The following is a 22,008-nucleotide window of genomic DNA, read 5'->3' on the forward strand; positions in this document are numbered from 1 at the left end:
GTCTCGTATACAGACACCACACATTATAATAATATCTACCCACAGTTATTCAAGAACTACATAACGGACCAGTTCAGAACTAAACACATATGCTCTCATTACTACTCCAAAAAAAAAACACAATACTTTCTCACACTCCTCACCAAACTCCAACATCTGTATAACCATTTTAACTCCAGGTTCACCATAAGTGGGGATATCCACCCCAACCCAGGCCCAAATCCATCCTGTCCAACACAAACTGCTCCAACACAAATCTCAGAACATAACACCCCCACTTTCTTCATCCCTGGGCAAATCAACAACAGCAGCAAAACCAACCATCTTTTAATGCTAAATATTAATATTAGAAGTATCAAAAATAAAATACCTGAACTGCAGGCCACAATAGCACACTACTTCCCAGACATAGTTGCTTTAACAGAAACCTGGCTAAATAAAAACATAGCTAACTCAGAAATTCTCCCTACCAGCTACAATATCATTAGACAAGACAGACCACTTCGTAAAGGGGGTGGAACTGCCTTACTGTACAAGTCCAACTTAACTGTCTGTCAATTACCAAACTCCTACCACTCCCCCAATAATTGGGACATACTTATCTCACAACTTCAACTTCACCCTAAAAAGATCATCACCACAATTGTGATCTATATTCCACCTGGTAATACACCTGCTAGCCTTGAAGACTTCTTATCTTGGTGTTATTCCACATGCTCATGAGAAACCCTTATTCTGGGGGACATCAACCTAGATTGTTTCACCTGTATATCAGAACCACCAAGTAATCTAATAAATCTTCATGGCTATCAGCAGCTATTTCAAATTCCAACTAGATGTGATAAAAAATTTAAAAGGGAATCCATCCTTGACTGGGTCCTAACTAACAACCCCACATTGTACCCTCACATAGGCAGTCTCCAAGACACCTTAAGTGACCACAACATAATATACTTTATATGTAGTAGAACAAGCATATGCAAAACCACTAACTACATATCCACTGGAAACACAAAAAAATCCTCTCCTGAGGTCCTCAACACTTTACTCTGTAACTGGACCTCCCTAAAAACCCTCCCACTTGACCAGGTTGTAGCATATTTCAACAAAATATTTCTACAACACCTAGACACTGTTGCTCCATTGCGCAAAATCAAGGTTAGAACCTCTACAAACTCCTAGCTCAGTAAAGAAATCAAACAAATCCTCAAGTCTAGAGACACTGCCTGGCTTTACTATCAAAAAAACCCCAAAGAAACACAAAGCCTAAGTACCAAGAACTGTGCAATCGTGCAAAAAATGCATTAGGCTGGACAAAAAATCCTACTACACAACATTACAAACTAAATACCAACACAACCCGCAAAAATTTTGGAAAAATGTAAACCAGCTACTAAAATCCACCCAAAGGGCTACCCCCAAACCAACCACCCCTGACACTAAAGTTGCCATCAAAACACAATTTAACTCCCACTTTGTGAACTCAATTCTATCCTTAGTATCACAGGACAGTTCCTTCCTCACTATCCCCCCCAACACAAATAACACTAATACAAGCTTTAACCTCAAAACAGTTTCCACCACTTCAATCAAAAGCATGCTCTCCAAACTAAAAACCTCATCAACAGCAGCCGACCTACTCCCCAGCTACTTCTTGAAACTTACAGCAGATGCTATTGCTATCCCAGTCTCCACTCTCATAAACAGATCAATTGTTGAAAACTATGTGCCCAAACTCTGGAAAATATCCTATGTGATACCCATACATAAAGGCGGGACCTCCACAGAACTTAATAACTACAGACCCATTGCTTTACTCTTCCCCCTGGCCAAAATCCTAGAAAAATGTATCCATACCCAGATGCTAAACTATCTCCTAGACTGCAACATCCTGTCACCTACTCAGCATGGTTTCAGACCTGCCCATAGTACCACTGCAGCCTTTTTCTGCTTCACAGACACAGTAAACCGTTTCAAAAATGAAGGCCTTCAAGTGTCAACTCTTTTTTTGGATATGTCAAAAGCATTTGACACAGTCTCACGCCAAATCCTGCTAAACAAACTAAACCAATATCGTCTATCAAATTCCACTCTTACCTGGTTCCAAAGCTACTTAACTGACAGGTACCAAGCTGTGAAATGGGAAAATTCTCTCTCTCCTCAGCTGCCCATAACTATAGGAATCCCACAGGGTTCTATCTTAGGACCACTACTATTCACAGTCGTCACAAATGACCTCCATACCTCCACACAGCATGCATCTATAATTCAGTATGCAGATGACACTACCTTAATCTGTGCTGCACAAAACATCCCCACCCTCCTGCAAACAGCTCAACTAGCATTCTCTGACGTTGAAAACTACCTTACCAAAGCCCAACTTATCCTCAATCTAAAGAAAACTCAGCTTATGATTATAACCAGTTCTAACAAAAACACTAACAGTCAATTCACTATCTACTCCACAAATGCTACTCCAATTGCTCCAGTGGCACAGGCTAAGCTATCGAGAATAACCATAGACTCCCACCTAAAATTTGATAGTCACCTCAACTTAACTATTAAAAAAATACATGCCAAACTGGGATCACTCTACCGTATCAAACCATTTCTTACCAACAACACAAGATCAGCCATTGCTTGCTCCCAACTTCTATCTACCCTTCTCTATGCATCTCCCATTCTGACTAATCTCAACAAAACTGAACTAAGCAAAATGGAAGCCTGCTATAACAGAATTGCCTGCTTTGCTGCAAATTGCTCATATAGAACTTATCACTGTACTGCTTTGAGACAGCTCCACTGGCTTGAACTGCCTAACCTACAATCAGCTCTGCCGCTGTCATTCTATCTATTACCTCCCTAATAAGTGTCCTGCCCTCAAAAACCTAGTACATCATCACTCAGCCAAAAGGCCTCTTAGATCATCAAACAAACTACTACTAGAAGTCACCAACAGCTACAATAGCTTTGGAGATGCACTATATAGTGGTTCAGTGGCTAAAAAATGGAACTCTGTCCCTACTAGCATTCAAAACACATCATCCAAAGCCTCCTTTAAAAACCTCATTAGGCAACATCTCAAGCAAAGTTGGCAGTGCCATGATTGCTCCCCAGGCTAGTGAAAGTGGATAACATATACATACTAAATCTAGAGCACTTGATAATAGTTTTCAATCTTACTCACAAACATGGGCTAATCTACAATGTATGTACTGTACCTGTGTACTATGTATGTATTCTACCTATGTTCCAAATTTCAGCTGTACACCACAAATCTATTAATTACCTTTATTTTTAAAATTAATATTTTTTTTTTTGTTCTCTCCACTGTAACTGTTTATGTGCCACATACCACTGTAAAAACATGTCTCGTGTAATCTGTGTGTATACTGATCATGTCTAAATAACTAAATGTGTCTGTAATTTTTCTTTGTGGAGCTTTTCTCCCCAGGCCTCTGCTGAAAAAGGGTCTTTTCGGCTCAGTCAGACACCCCGGTTAACAAATGTAAAATAAATAAATAAATTTCATTAGGTACTTTATACAGTGTCTTGGTATTACCAGAGTTATTAACTTATCTTATTTAGTTGTGTCATTTGTATTTAATAGAAAATGTCCTTCAATATTTATGGTAGTTATGGATAGGTAAAATGATCAGGATAACTTCACCCATAAAGGCTTAATAACCTACTCTGCAGTATTGTATGCATGCTTTACCCACTATAAGAATTTCAACCTGTATATGTAACTTGTGAAAGTTAATTAAGTACGGCTTCTTTGTGCTAATTCAAGATCACATATCTATCTTGAAGTGTATAAGCGTAATATGGCATTATATTATGATATAGGCTTGATTTTTCATTTTAAACATCAAGTTCCTTGAATTCCTTGTACTCAGTCTGTAAAGGAGCTCAAGCTGTTGTAATGCTTAACTATTTTACCAATTTAACATTTGCTTTCAATTGAGTGTTATGCTTTATCAATACTCTTACAACCTTTATAGTGTTCACCAGTACAAGTAGTCTAATTTATTAAAAATTCTGTTCTTGCCAGATATCATAACTTCACAATTACTGGTACTAACTTCATACCATTAGATTAGCTCTTTTATTAAATTTGCTTTATTATATTAATATCTTCATTTGAAATTATTACCATATCAATTTTGTAATCATCAATCTACTTTGAAAGCTAACAAATTTCACTTCAGGGAATGATGTAAATATTAATTTGAATAGGATTGGTCCTAATATTTTGAACATTTGATTCCCACCAAATAATAGTTAAATGTTTATCCAATAATTCCTTATTATCTGCAATGTAACCAAATTGCTATCCAGTGAAAGATGTAAGAATTGATTAATTTTTTTTTCATAAAAAATAAAATTACTGTGTTAGGTAAGGAGTCTACTTCACTTCACCGAAATCCCATTTTAGTAATTTGAACTTTAGGTGATTTGGTCTCAGTGAAATGAATGTCAGTGAAAATTAAGTTCACTGAATCTCATTTCACTGAATTGTAAGGTATAGACTTGATGTGGCAGTGTGTAGGGTACTGTGAGGCAAGTAAAGGGTATATGCCTTCATCCCCACTTTGTTGTTTGGTTTAATATTGTCTGGTTTCTGTTAAGAGGATCAATAAGTAGTTTTTAAGATGTGGAAGGAGGTAGGATTTACATCTGTGAGTTTTTGTCTTTGGTTTCCCATTTAGTCTTGTGAAATGTAACATTGTAAGCTGTCAGTGAAATTAAGTTTTCATTGTTGTGAACTTTAGGTGATTTGGTATCAGTGAAATGAATTTCAGTGAAATTGGATTGCAATGAAGTGAAGTAGACCGTAGGTAAGATATCAGTAATGGTAATACACCTAAAATTAGCAAATACTCTTCATAAGTCATAATACATTGCAATACTTACTTGACCATTAAAATCTTCTAAAGATGTAAACGTAGATTAACTACTCAAAAATCCATGTTGAGTCATATTTACAGTGAGGTTATAGTTATGTGATTTATTTTTTAAATTAAAGTTTATGCAAATATATGTGTACCTATGTCTTGTGATAATTTAATAAAGGTGTAAACACATACACACACACACTTTACTAAAACAGATGTTGAGCTGTTTGGTCAATAGTATTGTAATTGCATGGGTTACCCTCATTAAAAATTGAGACAAATGGTATCTCTTCAAACTCAGATAGTGCAAACTTATTTTTTTGCAAAATAAAGGATGTAATAAAAGTTGTTTCAGTGAACAAGGAAAAAAAAAGAGCATCAGGTATCAGGTCTGGGGCAAGGTTCCTGTTCTTTTGATCTTGCTTATTTCAAATTTGACTATGTCAATATCAAAGACTAATCATTCAGTATTGTTATTACAAACTACTAGTTATAAGACTCTAGTGTTCTATTTTCTTAAATATTACCAAAATTGTTGTTTGGAATATTAGATGAGTCTGTTATTATGTATACCCATGTATCCCTCACTTTTAGAAGGCAAATGGACTGGATGGCATATAACACTATGCATTCAGAGCATCTGTTTTTGAAATTTCTCTCATTAACTTTTACCTAGCATGAGAAGAAAAAATGTAGGCCATATTATATTCAAACATGTTATAGTCTAAAAAAAGACACCTGCACTAAAGTCAATGATACAGATTAGCTTGAATGAATGCAGGATTTGGTATGGTTCATAAAATACTTTGTGTTTAATATTGTTAGTATTATAGTGCCATCAATAACAGTGAGTATGCATTAAAGATTTTCTCCCTATTTCTCAAAATTAGAACTATTTTATTATCAATTAATGTTCCTATTTAAGTGATGATAAAATTTCACTCTCACAAGACAAATGTCATATTCACCTTCAAACACCTATAATTAGTTAATTGGTTTAAATGCCTCCTGGTGTTCTTAAAGGTTGTAAAGCTTCTTGTGGTAGCAATTATAGTTTTCATTTATAGAATGACCTTCTATGAACCTAGATACTGCTACTAGAACAAAGGCTACAGTGATTTAAATATGTAGTAAATGTTTCAGTTTGCAAAGCTTTTAGCAAATTACTTAATTATTTTAATGCATATGCAACATAGTGTGTAGAAGTTTTTATAATAATAAATAAGGTACCTTGTCTTAGAAATAATTCCTAGATTGTGAATTGAAATATGAATTCTTGTAGTAGATGATATGTAGCTTTACATTTTGAAAAATAATATTTGTAATAAATTCTTTCACAAAACAATGTTCTTTGTTCTGATATTTCCAGTGTTGTAACCTTGATGATTCCCAATGCATTTTTTTAGTTATAATGGAGTTCTATCTGCAGGTCAATTTTCAATGGAATAATTTTATTAAGGGCCATGCATCATATGAAACTAACATCATGGCAAAGGAAAACGTGAGGATAACTACCTCTACATTAATAGCAGTAATCAATAAGTTGGCTTCCAAATAAGATACTTGTATTCCTGTATGCCTAAAGTGGCTGCATTCTGGATTTTAGTTTTAGAGCCCTAATAAATAGTGAAAAATGCTTTACGTTTTACTTTCCATCACATTAGTAAAAAATAATTTTGATTAATAAAGATCGTTTATTTGCTCTGGTGTTTTACCTTTTAAAATAAATTTGCTCTAGTATGACTGCAATCATTGCCAAATTATCTGCTTATATTTCCATTTTTGGAACTTACAAGCTGATCTGATGAAAGTGTTATGCCGTTCTTGTCATACATGGGCTCTGTAGCATGCTTTGCAGAAGTATTTCACTCCTTTAAGCCTGAAAATAGCAATACTCAGTTTTATAATAACTTTAAAATAAACATTATTGGTCACCCTCTACACTACTCTCTGCTTTCTGCCACATCAAACAACCCCTCCTTAGTTTTCTGCAAGCTGCATCTCTGACATCTTACTGGCCTGCCCCATAAACAGCTTCTGAATCACTGTTTGTGGAGAAAGTACAGAAGAAATCAGATCAGGCTTGTACAATGCCATTCTGACAGCACTGGAGGGCATCTTATATACTTCTAACCCATGGTATCACCCCATGCTATGTCCACAATAATGTCAGTGCAGAACTTCAAGTTTGGATATCTGAGGGTACATTCCCAAACATTTTGCTATATGACCGAAGTCCTCAGTCTCCACCATGGACTATAATTCTGAGTAGAAGATCCCTTCCATGTATCCAAGATAGATGTGCCAGCAAAGTGTTACTTTAGCTCAAGTCCTTAGGAGCCGGGTATGATAATCAAACCCATGATGTTAGAATCAAACCCATGATGTTAGAATCAAACCCATGATGTTAGAATCACTTCCAGGTATCATGCCCCTGTCCAATGCAGCACAGCAGGATATGTTTTCAAAAGCTGTCAAATATGTCTGTGTGTGGGAGCATGTGCATGGATGTGGGAATGTACATGTATCTATGTCTGTATTAGCAGAAACTGTGCTTCGAGTTATCTTAATAAAAAATACTGTGAGTACTTTTTCCAGCAGTGATACTCATAGAAGTATTTTAGAAATTTTTTGAAAGGTTTTAGTTTGTTACTGTAGTGAAATTTGTACAGTGGAAGTATTGCTTCATTTATTGATGTCTTTTTCTGTGTAAAATGCATTTTATATTACTGCAATAATTATGGCTCAAATCTGATGACTGTTTAGAAATGTGGAATGCTACTGACATTGACTTCAACAATAAAATATCTGAACTCCAGGCCACAATAGCATACTACTCCCCAGACATAGTTGCTTTAACAGAAACCTGACTAAATAAAAACATAACTAACTCAGAAGTTCTCCCTACTGGCTACAATATTATTAGACAAGACAGACCACTTCATAAAGGGGGTGGAACTGCCTTATTGTGTAAGTCCAACGTAACTTTATGTCAAATACCAAACTACTACCCCTCCCCCAATAATTGGGACATACTTATTTCACAACTTCAACTTCACCCTAAAAAGATCATCACCATGATTGTGATCTATATTCCACACGGTAATATACCTGCTAGCCTTGAAGACTTCTTATCCTGGTGTTCTTCCACATACTCACAAGAAACCCTTATTCTGAGGGATTTCAACCTAGATTGGCTCACCTGTATATCAGAACCACCAAGTAATCTAATAAATATCCATGGCTACCAGCAGCCAGTCCAAATTCGAACTAGATGTGATAAAAAAATTCATTCTTGACTGGGTCCTAACTAACAAACCCACAATGTACTCCCACACAGGCAGTCTCCCAGATCCCTTAAGTAACCACAACATAATATATCTTATACTTAGTAGAACAAGCCTATGCAAAACCACCAACTATAAATCCACTAGAAACACAAAAAAATTATCTCCTGAGGTCCTCAGTACTTTACTCCGTAACTGTGACTGGACCCCCCTAAAAACCCTCCCACTTGACCAGGCTGTAGCATATTACAACAAAACATTTCTACAATACCTACACACTGTTGCTCCATTTCACAAAATCAAGTTTAGAACCTCTACAAACCCCTGGCTCAGTAAAGAAATCAAACAAATCCTCAAGTCTAGATAGAGACACTAGCTGGCTTTACTATCAAAAAAAACAAAGAAACACAAAGCCTAACTAGGTACCAAGAACTGCGCACCAGTGCAAAAAAATGCATTAGACTGAACAAAAAATCCTACTACATGACATTACCGCAACACAACCCCCCAAAATTTTGGAAAAATGTAAACAAGCTACTAAAACCCAGCCAAAAGGCTACCCCCAAACCAACCACCCCTGACACTAAAGTTCCCATAGAAACACAATTGAACTCCCACTTTGTGAACTCAATTCTTTTCTTAGTATCACAGGACAGTTCCAACCTCACTATCCCCCCAACACAAATAATACAAATACAAACTGTACCCTCAAAACAGTTTTCACCACCTCAATCAAAAGCATGCTCTCCAAACTAAAAACCTCGTCAACAGCAGCCGACCTATTCCCCAGCTATTTCTTGAAACTCACAGCAGATGCTATTGCTATCCCAATCTCCACTCTCATAAACAGATCAATTGTTGAAAACTATGTGCCCAAATTTTCCTGTGTTACACCCATACATAAAGGTGGGATCTCCACTGAACTATATAACTATAGACCCATCATATCAAATGTAACCAAGCACCAAAGCAATAAAGGAAACCAAATCCAAGGCAACAGGACCCGAATCTCAAAAGATGTAGTCGCAAAACCAGTAGGTTAAAGCAGCTCCTTTATTAACACGAGTTAAAACCAAACAGTAAATCCACCAAGCGCTTTCGCTCGGTTATTACCGAGCTTCTTTAGAGTTAAAATACATTGTAAAGCCATTGGTCTTTTAAGTAGTAATTGCAAGGTCACATGGCTACCCTCATCTTATTAAAATGCCACCTTCAATTAGGTTTTTAAAAATGTAGTGCTTAAAATGTTTCATCAAAAATTATGAACTCTCAATCTATAAATCAAAATCGAAATATGAACCAACCAAGTAATAACTTGTACATAATATATTAAATTCATATAAAGGGTAAAAAGGTAAATTTATGAATTGATGTATACATGACATAAATAGATAAATAAATAAATACATCTGAATATATATATATTTAAATAAATATATGAAAATATAAATAGATATAAAGTATGTGTATGAACATGTAAACAATCCAACTTTTGCAAAATATAAATAAGCCTGCCTACCATGGACACAAAACATTAAATAACAAAATCCTATTATAAATTGATTTATAGTCATGCTCTCCTTAATTTAAGCACACTGTTAATATTCAAAGCTTTGTTCATTGCAGGGGGTCTACCTGCATCCAATCTAAGCTGCCAAAACAGTTCCCGGTATTCTAGTCTAGCTTCCCAGTTACCCCCTCGTGGGTCAGGTGTCACTTTTTCCAGAATCATGAATTTAAGTTGCATCTTCTCACATATCTTAGAGTGCTTAAAAAAGGCATTGGTTTCTTTACCTTTACTGATGTCATATTGGTGTTTATACACTCTTTTCCTAAAATGTCTTTCGGTTTTACCTACATAAAAACTGTGGCAGTGTGTACAAACCCCCAAATACACCACTCCTTTAGTGCCACAGTTAAAATGTTTATTAACCTTATATTTAAATTTCCTAGAGGGGATGTAAATAACATCTTGGTTCAGCATAAAGGCACATTGATTGCAAGAACCACACTTATATGTGTCTGCCTTCTTTCTAGTGGGTTCATTGCTACTAACTTTATTCTTCTCAAAAAGTTCTTTTAAGTTCATTCCTCTTTTTCTAACAAAACTCAGTACCTGGGGAATAAATTGTTTTATGTCATCATTTATTGATATTATAGGCCAATATTTAAAAATGGCCTGTTCTATTGTTTGGGAAATGGAAGAGTATGTAAATGCAAAGCTGTTTCTATGTTTAGAAATGTTATTGTTTACTACATTTTCTGAACTAACTAATCCAGTTCCCAACAAAGGATAATAACTGGATCCTCTTTTCTCAATAACTTCTTTGGTCAGCTCCTCTATTAATCTGACCGGATATCCCTTTTCTTTAAACAAAACACAAGGTGTGTTAACCTCCTCCATAAAATAGTCTAAGGTGCTACACATCCTTGAGGCCCTAATCAACTGGCCCTTGACTTTCCCCTTTTTTTGATAATTCCCTTAATGAACCAATTCCCCAGCTATTTCTGGAAACTCACAGCAGATGCTATTGCTATCCCAATCTCCACTCTCATAAACAGATCAATTGTTGAAAACTATGTGCCCAAATTTTCCTGTGTTACACCCATACATAAAGGTGGGATCTCCACTGAACTTAATAACTATAGACCCATTGCTATACTCTCCCCCCTGGCCAAAATCCCAGAAAAATGCATCCATACCCAGGTGGTAAAATATCTCCTAGACAACAACATCCTGCATCTACTCAACATGGTTTCAGACCTGCCCATTGTACCACTACAGCCCTTCTCTGCTTCACAGACACAATAAACTGTCTCAAAAATGAAGGCCTGCAGGTGTCAACTCTTTTTTTTGATATGTCCAGCGCATTTGACACAGTCTCACACCAAATCCTGCTAAACAAATTAAACCGATATCACTTATCAAATTCCACTCTTACCTGGTTCCAAAACTACTTAACTGACAGGTATCAGGCTGTAAAATGGGAAAATTCTCTCTCTCCTCAGCTGCCATTAACTTTAAGGAGTCCCATAGGGATCTATCTCCGGACCACTACTGTTCACAATGTTCACAAATGACCCCCATACCTCCACACAGCATGCATCTATCATTCAGTATGCATATGGTACTACCTTAATCTGTGCTGTGCAGAATATTCACACCCTTCTGCAAACAACTCAACTAGCATTCTCTGACATTAAAAACTACCTTACCAAAGCCCAACTTATCCTTAATCCAAAGAAATCTCAGCTTATGATTATAACCAGTTCTGATAAAAACACTGATAATAGTCAATTCGCTATCTACTCCTCAAATGCTACTCCAATCGCTTCAGTGGCACAGGCTAAGCGCTTGGGAATAACCATAGACTCCCACCTAAAATTTGATAGTCATCTCAATTTAACTATTAAAAAAAAGTATATGCCAAACTGGGATCACTCTACCGTATCAAACCATTTCTTACCAACAACACAAGAATCAGCCATTGCAAGCTCCTAGTTTCTATCCACCCTACTGTATGCATCTCCCATTCTGACTAATCTCAACAAAACTGAACTAAGCAAAATGGAAGCCTGCTATAACAGAATTGCCTACTTTGCTGCAAATTGCTCATATATAACTCATCACTGTACAGCTTTGAGCCAGCTCCACTGGTTTGAACTCCCCAACCCCCTAACCTACAATCAGCTCTGCCTCTGTCACTCTATTACCTCCCCAATAACTGTCCTGCCCTCAAAAACCTAGTACAACATCACTCAGTTAAAAGGCCTCTTAGATCATCAATAAAACTACTACTAGAAGTCACCAACAGTGACAATAGCTTTGGAGACGCACTATATAGTAGTTCAGTGGCTAAAAAATGGAACTCTTTCCCCACTAGCATTCAAAACACATCGTCCAAAGTCTCCTTTAAAAACCTCATTAGGCAACATCTCAAGCAAAGTTGGCAGTGCAATGATGTCTCCCCAGGCTAGTGAAAGCAGATGGTACACATACTAAGCCTAGAGTACTTGATAAGTTTTCACTCTTACTCACAAACACTGGCTAATGTACAGTGTATCTACTGTATCCATGTACTATGTATGTATTCTGCCTATGTTCCAAATTTCAGCTGTACACCACAAATCTATTAATTATCTTTATTTTAAATTAATGTTTTCTTGTTTTTTCTCTCCACTGTTTATGTGCTGCATACCACTGTAAAAACATGTCTATTGTAATTTGTGAGTATACTGATCATGTCTAAATATCTAAATGTATCTGTAATTATTTTTCTGTGTGAAGCTTTTCTCCCCAGGCCTCTGCTGAAACAGGAACTTTTCAGTTCAGTCAGACACTCCCAGTTAACAAATGTAAAATAAAAATAAATAAATAAATGTATTTAAGCAGTTTAGTTTTATAAGGCATTGACTAATTATTGAGAAGGACTGCATTTGGTTTTTAAGTAATCTGTGTTTACAGTGGCAAAGTTGTATTATTTCAAACATTGATAATGCACAGGTTTACCCACTGTTATTTTTAAAGTGCCATACTGTGTAGCTTACAATTTCCAAAATAATTATTTTGTATGTTGTGATTTTTTTATCATTTTTTTTTTACAAATTCTCCAAAGAGAAGCTGTGAAGGCAGCAGTGGGCAACTATGTGTCTGAAAGACGTGGATGACTGTAATCCTAGCATAACTATGTGCACCTCACTTTGCTGAGGACAGCTCTAAATTGTTCCTCATATCTCAGGGAATGCCAGTATCATGCCAGAAGAGAAAAAGCTGAAATTAGAGATAGTACCTAGACTGCGTTCCTTCTCAATGGCAAATGGTTAATGTGTGCAAACTGCTGGGTAATACCCAGATATATATGTAAGCATATTTTGGAAATAACTGGTTTTGACAATATCTAAAACAATGTCATTGCTTGTGTTTTAACAGCTTTTACTGGACACAGTCTGTATCCCTTCTATGAACATTGCTCACATGTTTGGGGAAGTTTGTGCCTGCAGTGTCCATCTAGGGTATTACCTTTGTGTTAATACGGTGTCAGACTTGATAGCTGTTGCAGTGGTATTTGTACATACTCTTTCTAAGAGTTGCACTAGGGTTTGTATATGCTCTGTTTACAAGTTGCAATGAGATTTGTGCATACTGTTAAGAGCTGCAAAGGGATTTGTACCCATTCTTTTTCAGTGTACAACAGTCAATGCCATGGAGGTGCTGTAGGCCCCAACCACCCCTGGATATGCTGTAACATAGTCAGATATCCTTATCATGTTTCATGACAGTTTTCAAAAAGTATGTAAGGAACAGTTTAGAAAGCTTATACTGGTTTGTGTCACATGTCTTGCACCTGTTTGTAGGTTTGCTATTTGCTGACTGTGACAATGTCATCAGACTGGATGACATTATGTTGCATCAGTACTCTAATATTGATACTTCATGTACTTTATATTTTTGTCCTGCACTCACTCACTCTACGTTGCAGACTTTGAAACTATAGCTGCTCTGCACTACACATTCACGTTTCTGTGTGCATGCAGTGATAATGGTTTTCACTCCTCATCGATGGTTGGCTTGTACTGCCCAGCCATCAAAGATTTTTTTTAATTTTTGGAAGATGGTTGTGCATACAATGAAGGCGTACAGGAACAATGTGTAATCATGCTCACGTAACATGACTAAGCCATGTATCCTCCGGCACTACATAACCGCTGCAGTTATCATCAGGTACAAGTTTGGCACTAATATCTGATAACTTATGGAATCATAAAGTCTCTATGCTATAGACCATTTTGGATTATTAATGGCAGGGCAATGCCTCTCCTTAATCTTCAAAGTCCATAGTCAGATTTATCCATCAAGGTTATGGAAGTCCTCCAGCCTTATTTTCATAGCAAAATGTTCTTTTTCGATCTGGTAGGGAAGGAACAAAGAGGACATGGCTCACACTGTCCTTGGTTTCTGTTTTCATAAATCTTCACCAAACCATCCTGACCTTTGCACTGTTCCACCCTTCAGCTGCCTGCCATTCTCCTATTGTATGCATGGTACGTCTTATCATGGTCTAACTATCACTACTGGAGTTCACGTTCTTGGCATGTATGCTATCATGCTCCCCTCACCCATCTCTCTTCTAAGAGCTGAATGCATATTATATCATCAATTACCTTCCTCCGTGCATATGCTCTTCCAGCATCCAGGTCTAATCAAACCCATCATCTGGATATCAGTCAGGCCTTTATCTCACTTAATGATTGCAGACCTCAATATTTTTTGGTGAATTGTGAAAAAATTCAACTTCAGTTGTTGTGCTATTGGGATATTAACTGAACATCTCTGCAGATTTGTAAGTTGAGTTCCCTGCTGATGTGGTCTCATCACACTTCTGTGAGCTTAGCTTTGTGGATTTTTTTTTTTTTAATCCTTAAACTAGCCATTAACATCCATTTACTGTAAATGCTAGTCTAACCAGCCAGAAATTGCTCTCAATAAAGTGACATAATTAAATATGAGCCATTGTGCAGTGATAAGCAATAACAAACAGTGCACAGGCATCATTACTACTATCTAACATGACAACAAACACGGGTATTAACATCATCAGTGCTGGTCAAGTTACAGGGCACTAGAACATTCTGTTGAAGCACACTGACAATGCAAAACCAGTAGGATCACATCAGACAGTTATAGCTTCAAGTCTTCAGATATATACAGCATGGACACTCCATATTATTAATTTTGAAGAACAGGTTTATGAAGTGGAATATAAGCAAGACTTCGGAAAACAATGCTAAAACCATATGAGGCTGTGAGTAGGGAGTGAGTGTCACCTCACGTCATTTTTCCTGTCTACCCCCCCTTCTGCTCTGCTTCATTTCTTCTCTATTTCTGCTACCCACTGTCACTCTGACATTACCTGTATCTTTTCTTTTCAAAGTGCTAACTACCTTTTGTAAATAGGTATAAATAATTACTTTTGTCCCTACAACACACGCTAGAACTGAGACTTTAATGGTGGACTTAAAGCTGTTTTTGAGAAAGCTGTTGTTTAATGGTGTCAATAACAATTACATTAGTAATATTTTTAGAAGAAGCAGTATTTTAACCCTGTGTTACCTACACCCTTGGTAATTTTTGAAAAGCTATCTGAATTTATTTCAGGAAATTGCTAAGGGGTAATAATGTCAATATGAGTGGAACAAATTTAGCTATCACAGAACGACGCTTACTAGAAGAACTTACGCATAACAAAATGATTACAGTTATGATGCCAGATAAAGGGGGAGGGATCGTGATTATGAATAGAGGGGATTCCCTCAACAAAATGTTTGAATATGTACTGCATGATGATTTTTCTGAGCAAGTATCTTTGAATTATATTAATTCATGTTACTCTAGAATTAGATTTATTTTGTTAGACATGTTGGAACAAGAAGAAATTTCTAGAGAAGTCTATGAATTCTTCGAGGTTAAATTCCCTGTGCCCCCCCTTTGAGATCCCACAAATACATAAATGTTTGTGGGAACCCGCCCCATGAGACCCATTATGACTACTAGAACTTCTGTTACTCACCCTATGGCTGTATTCATAGAAAAAAGTCAAAACATTAATATCTAGTTACTCTCATGTTATGAACGATTCTTGGGATTAAATACAGTACTAGTTTAGCGTTCGTTACCATTGATATAGTAAATTTATTTAATGTCATTCCACTATATGTTGGAAAAGAAATGTTTCATGATTTTATTCATGAATCTGGTCATTTTAGTGCTAATGAGATTAATGTGCTTGATGCATTGTTAGACATGGTTTTGAAATATGATTTTATTCATTTGGATGGGCAATTTTTTCCAACAAAAAAGAGGTGATGCTATTGGGGCAAGCTGCACCCCAGTGTTTGCTAATATAGTATTACTTCAATGGGAAAAAACAATATATACTCAACAATTAAACTGTTCCACCTTATTATTTATATGCAAGGTTTTCAGATGACATTTTTATTGCTTGGAATGTTAATAAAGTAGACACAGATAGATTTTTGGAATATTTACACTCTACTACCTCTTACTTAAAGTTCACATACCATTACAGCACAGTAAGTATTAACTACTTGGATGTGTTAATTTATAATGATGACATGGAAAAAAGTATACAGAGCCCTGCGTTTAGGAAAGCAACATACTCTAATAGCCTTTTGAACTACAGTAGTTGTCTCCCGATGCACTAAAAGAGGGGAATCATCACGGGGCAATATAGAAGGTTAGCCACATGATTTCTAGTGAAGAAATGTTTTTTAAGGAATGTGAGAACTTAAAGGGATGTTTACAATGAGAGACTACCCCTGGGATTTAGTTGATTTAATATGGAGGGAAGTCTTTTCAGAAGAGACAGCAGAAGGAAGTGATTCCCATATTGGTAGATAGCAAAGCTTTGGTATATCAGAAAGAAACAAATGTTGGATATAATCATTCCTTTATTACCACCTTCACTGAAGAATATGGTTATATTTGGAACATTATTAACCAAAATTGGCTAGTTTTCCAAGAATTTGAAGGGATATCTGATATTTTGGGAACTAAACCAGTATTTGTTACTAGAAAAGTTAAATGTATCAAGAATATGTTAGAATCAGATGACAAACTGTATACCACTATTAGTGAAAGTACTTGGGGTACTTGTAAATGTGGTGCCTGCAATTTGTGCCAGTATATTTTAGAGAAATATGAGGTTATTATTAATGGTATAAAAGTTAGAACACTTTTTCTGTAACTCTAAATCAATGGGAGTGATTTATGTGGCTTTATGTAAAATGTGCCCAAGATTTTATGTTGGAAAAAACATTTGTAGCTTTAAAGAACGTATTTATGAACATATTTATGACATCAAGCAGAGAACTACTAATGCACTGTATAGTCATATACAAAAATATCCAGATCACGTTTTTTTATTTTTTGGAATCAACACCATACAGCAGAATTTGTTGGGAGGACCATGGCATGATATGGTAGAACGGAGGGAGATGCATTGGCAACTGAAATTAAACGCAACCTCACCCCTAGGTTTAAATGAGTCTTTATCTATTGCCTGTGTTTTAAGACTTATGTCACACTATATTTAATTTTATTATTATGTTGTATTTTTTGAATGTGAATTTTATTTTTATTCATGAGGGAAATAGGTTAGGCTTTATTTCTTGATATATATATATATATATATATATATATATATATATATATATATATATATATATATATATATATACATACATACACATATATATATATATATATATATATATATATATATATATATATATATACATGCATACATACATACACACACATATTTTCATACATTTTATAATATGAGTAAGATGTCAAAGATTAGATTTGTGTAGGTGTGTTGATGGGTCATGTGATTTTGTTGGTGGGTTATTTAAACTGAATTTCTGTATATGTTTTTTTATTCTGAAGAAGTGTATGTTATATACACACAAAAGCGTTAAATTTCTGTCAGTAAATCAGTAGGTGAACTGGTTCTGGTAATTTTCTGTTTGGATTCCAGCAGTTTGGTTCAGTTATCTTTTGTTGTTCTGTGTTGCCTGGGTTCACAGTGTAAAAAATGTTATTTAATGTATTGTTCTTGTTAATTTATATTGTAGTTTTTGCTTGCACAGCGTTTACTATAATAGGTATTCACCGTCGGACTCCACTGAAAAGGGGCCTTGGTGCCAAACCAAACTTCCCTGGTCAACAAATATAAAATAAAGTAATATAGTTATGTTTTGTACCATAGAATAATGAACAAAATTAAAATGCCATAGAGCTGTCAGGGTTAATGAACCATTTAAACTACACTGTGCAGTTTTAGCATTGCATGATTCTGAAAAGTGCCTCTAATACTAGCTTAACTAATGACCACAACTATACAGTAAAGTATAATCTCCATCGGAGCTTTAAGGTTAATTTCACAGTGATGTAGGTAGCTAAACAAAAGTGGATGTCTTGCTGCCAGTGTGTGTTGTTCAAGAGTGGCTTATGGCATAAATAGTATTATTAAGCAAAGGAAAATTATAGATTTATCAAGTCTCTCTTAAGCTGGATTTTTCAATTACACATTTTTAATGCAGCGGATGTTTCACCCATTTCTCATAGTGGTGCAGTTATCATTGTGTTGTGCTATAGCTAGTAAAAAGATGAAACTGCAAGTGAAGGGGATGGCAGAAGACTGCACGGAATTAGAACAATGGAGAATTCTACCATTAGGCACCTGTTTTATTACACCTCTTGTAGTGAAGAGGATAGTGATGATGTATTCTGCCTGAACGTCAGTCCTTTAGCAATCTCATGCACATATTCAATGTAAACATGGTAGCCTGTCTGCTCATAAAAAGCATGATGACTGTCATCATATTAGTAAAGAAACATCTTGGTCTAGATTGAGGATTTAAGAGCAGCATTCATGCCATTGTTGAACATTGATTTATTTCAGGCGTAATAAACAGCTGGAATTACTAAGTAAAACTTGAAAAAAATAAGGGTAATTAGAACAGTTTTTTTTTATTATTATTACTAACATGGAGATATTATATTACGTATTTACTTATCACAATCAGTAAAACATATACTGTATGGCTTGTCATATTTAAGTAATTAGTGTGCAAAGGTATGCGCATGTGGATATTGCAATACATAACAATAAGCTTGTAGTCTTTCTACATAACTGTTACTTTCCTTGAACCCAAAATGTCCATTACTTTTACTCCAGTAAGGAAAACGATGCCCATCTGCAGGGTTTTAAGTAAACTGGCATACGTCTGAGTAAGTCATAACTCTGTAGTGCACTGTTTTGAAAAAGTTTTCTTTGTTGCAGTACTATGAACTAGGATTATTTTGTATGTATTACTATATGTCAAGGAACCTGTGTAGTACTTTAGTTGGCATATGCCATTCACGTTGCTGATTGCACTAGTGAGCCCAAAACTTTTGATATTGTAATGACCATACACATTCTTAGAGCTGTCATTCCATATTTTTAGGTACAAACATAATTGTTGATGTTCTACAACTTAATGAAAATCGTAAGTCATGTGCAAAGGTAAGTACAACCTGAAGTGAGGCAGTAAGCTGTTTATGACCAAAAACAGCTTATGGTAGATGCCACATGGTAACTGACTAACTGAACTGCACTATGACCATATTAGTGGATGTTCAGTTTTTGTTTTAGTAGTTGAAGCTGTAGTTTCACACGTATTAATATCAATGGATTTAACATGACAGTGGTTTGAAAATGCTCATAATTTACACTACTCTTACTGAATTCCACACAGAAATCTTCACTTAAATGTTAAATATGAAGGAATACTGAACAAGTAATTTTCTTTTGTGTTTCATCCATAATATATGCTGTCAGTAAAAAGCATAGTGGTATAAAATGTGCAATACCTTGGCAACTATAAAGATATGTAGTACCTTAGCAACCAGAAATGTTCAGTGCAATAAGTATAAATACAGTTTTGTTAGTGCAACCAGCTTTTTTTGTCATTATTACTGAATGTTTTACATTTGTGAAAACATTATTTCATATATTGCTAGATGACATCAGCACATGTGCAAAGTTTCCAGCACATGATCATCAGAAGGAAAAACTTAGCCCAAGGTATAGCTATCATAATGAAAGCAATATCTCAGCACTATAGTACCATGGTAAATAATAGAAATGGATGAGTAAAATATTTTACATCATAGACTTATACAATGGAGGAAGAAAACAAAGTTTAATGACTGCAAACAATTGCAGCAACAAGTGTTTGCATCTTTTGCATTGCTTCCTTGAAAATATAATTTGGCTGAGTAGAAGTTATTTTTCACATTTTAGTGTAGCGTTCGAAAGACAAGCGTACAATGGGTGTGCCTTCATTGAATTTTGGGCGTTGAGCTGACACCTCGGCACCAGTAAAAAAATCTACTGCCAATGATTAGCGGACCAGAGTTCCGCTGTGGCGACCCCTAACCAGGAAAAGCCGAAAGAAGAACAGTGTACAAATTACAATGTATTTTACATTTCTTTTTCATTATTTGCTGTTTTACATTGCTACTAACAGTGTTGTAGTATCCAAGTCTGATGAAGTCCAAAGGCCCTTATGTGTTTTTTATTTATTTTATTTATTTAACATTTGTTTATCGGGAAAGTCTGACTTGGAACAAAGCCAATTTTCAGTGGAGGTCCGGGGAGAAACTCACAAGACACATGTCTTTGTAACATGGGAGGAAACCGGAGTACCTGGAGAAAACCCCCACGAATGCAGGGAGGACATGCAGACTCCACACAGAAGGCACTCCAGCCAAGAATCGAACTGGAGAACATTTTCTGTGAGATGACAATGCTACCGGTGCACCACTGCATCATCCATTTCTATTAAAGTATATGGCATGTGTGTTCTTGTTTTTTTTTTCTTATTTTAATTATTATTTAATACTTAGCCACTCCAGTATCTTTAAGGATAAAGCCTTGGCTACAGTTCCTCTGACGAGGGTTGAAATAGCTCGAATGACTGATGTAGCAGCAGGAAGGGATGGGTATTAGTATCCTAGGTCAGGAGTGGCAGTCCCAGTGATGATCCTTGGTGGTGGCTATGGACTTCATGATTGGAAAGCATGATCCAAACGGGAGATAGGGTGGTGAACATGGCTGTACTGCTATATAGGTTGGGCAAAACACTGCATACTCGCATCACATGCCCACTCCTGGGTCATTCCATGGTGACCATAGTAGGAGTAATGAGAGAGGTCATAAAAGGACAGATGTGGTTGGCCAAACTCTCACAATGCCGTCAGCCAGCCTGAACCTTATTGGAGAAAATCTCCTGGGTTAGAAGATGGCTGGTAGACCTGGCAATGGACAAGGAACACAAGGTTAGAGTGCCAAAGAATGATGCAGATGGGAGAAAAAGCTCCTAAAAATCATTTTATAATTTTTGCTCAGTTATTCATTTTGACTTTGATTTATTCTGTTTATGTGGCTTGATTTCACCATCTCTGCTCAGGATGCTTAAATCCAGCTTTCTGGGATTTTTTCGCTTTTAACTATACATGATGAAGTTAGTTGAATATTTATGGATGTGGCTCTAAGGGAAGAACAAGCTGAACATTCTGCAGTCTCACTGTCAGCTATAAATAATTTGAAAAGTTGTAGTGATACTCTTGTCACTAATCGTCGACTACAGGTGCTTATGTGCTAGTAGCTTGAGACACACTTCCTTGCTGCCACTTGCTCTAACAGGCAAGTGCCCTAACTCCCACTAGCCTGACTTTACACAGTTATTTAGACCTCCCAACACTTGACCATATTAATCCATATAGTCCTGCTAGAACCCTGAATCTAACTTTAAAACTGCCAACCAGTTTTTAACCTGAATCCTTGCTCCGTATCCCTAAATCTCCACTCTCCCTTCATAAGCCAAAAATCCTCATCTGATCCCTAAAGCTAAAACTCCACTCAACTTTCCTAACTCAAAAGTTCCCAATTGCGCCATAAGATAAAAGTCTCAGCCATTACCTAAATCTAAAATCCTCCTCCTTGGCCCAAAAGTCAATAATCACTCCCTAAACTACAACTCCCCTCCTGCTCCTGAAACCTAAACTAATCTTATGCTGTCTAACCCTAAACTTTTTTACCATCCCTAATGTTAAATTCACTTCCTACTCCCTAACCCTAAAACTACTGTCTCACACCTTAACACTAATTCCCTTTACTGATTGCTGCCTGTAACCTCTAATCAACACTGCCACCTCTTCCCACTCCCAACCCATGGCTACAGCACTTGCT

Source organism: Protopterus annectens, chromosome 16.part0 (genome assembly GCF_019279795.1).
Source record: "Protopterus annectens isolate FY-2018-M chromosome 16.part0, PAN1.0, whole genome shotgun sequence".
Lineage (NCBI taxonomy): Eukaryota > Metazoa > Chordata > Ceratodontiformes > Protopteridae > Protopterus > Protopterus annectens.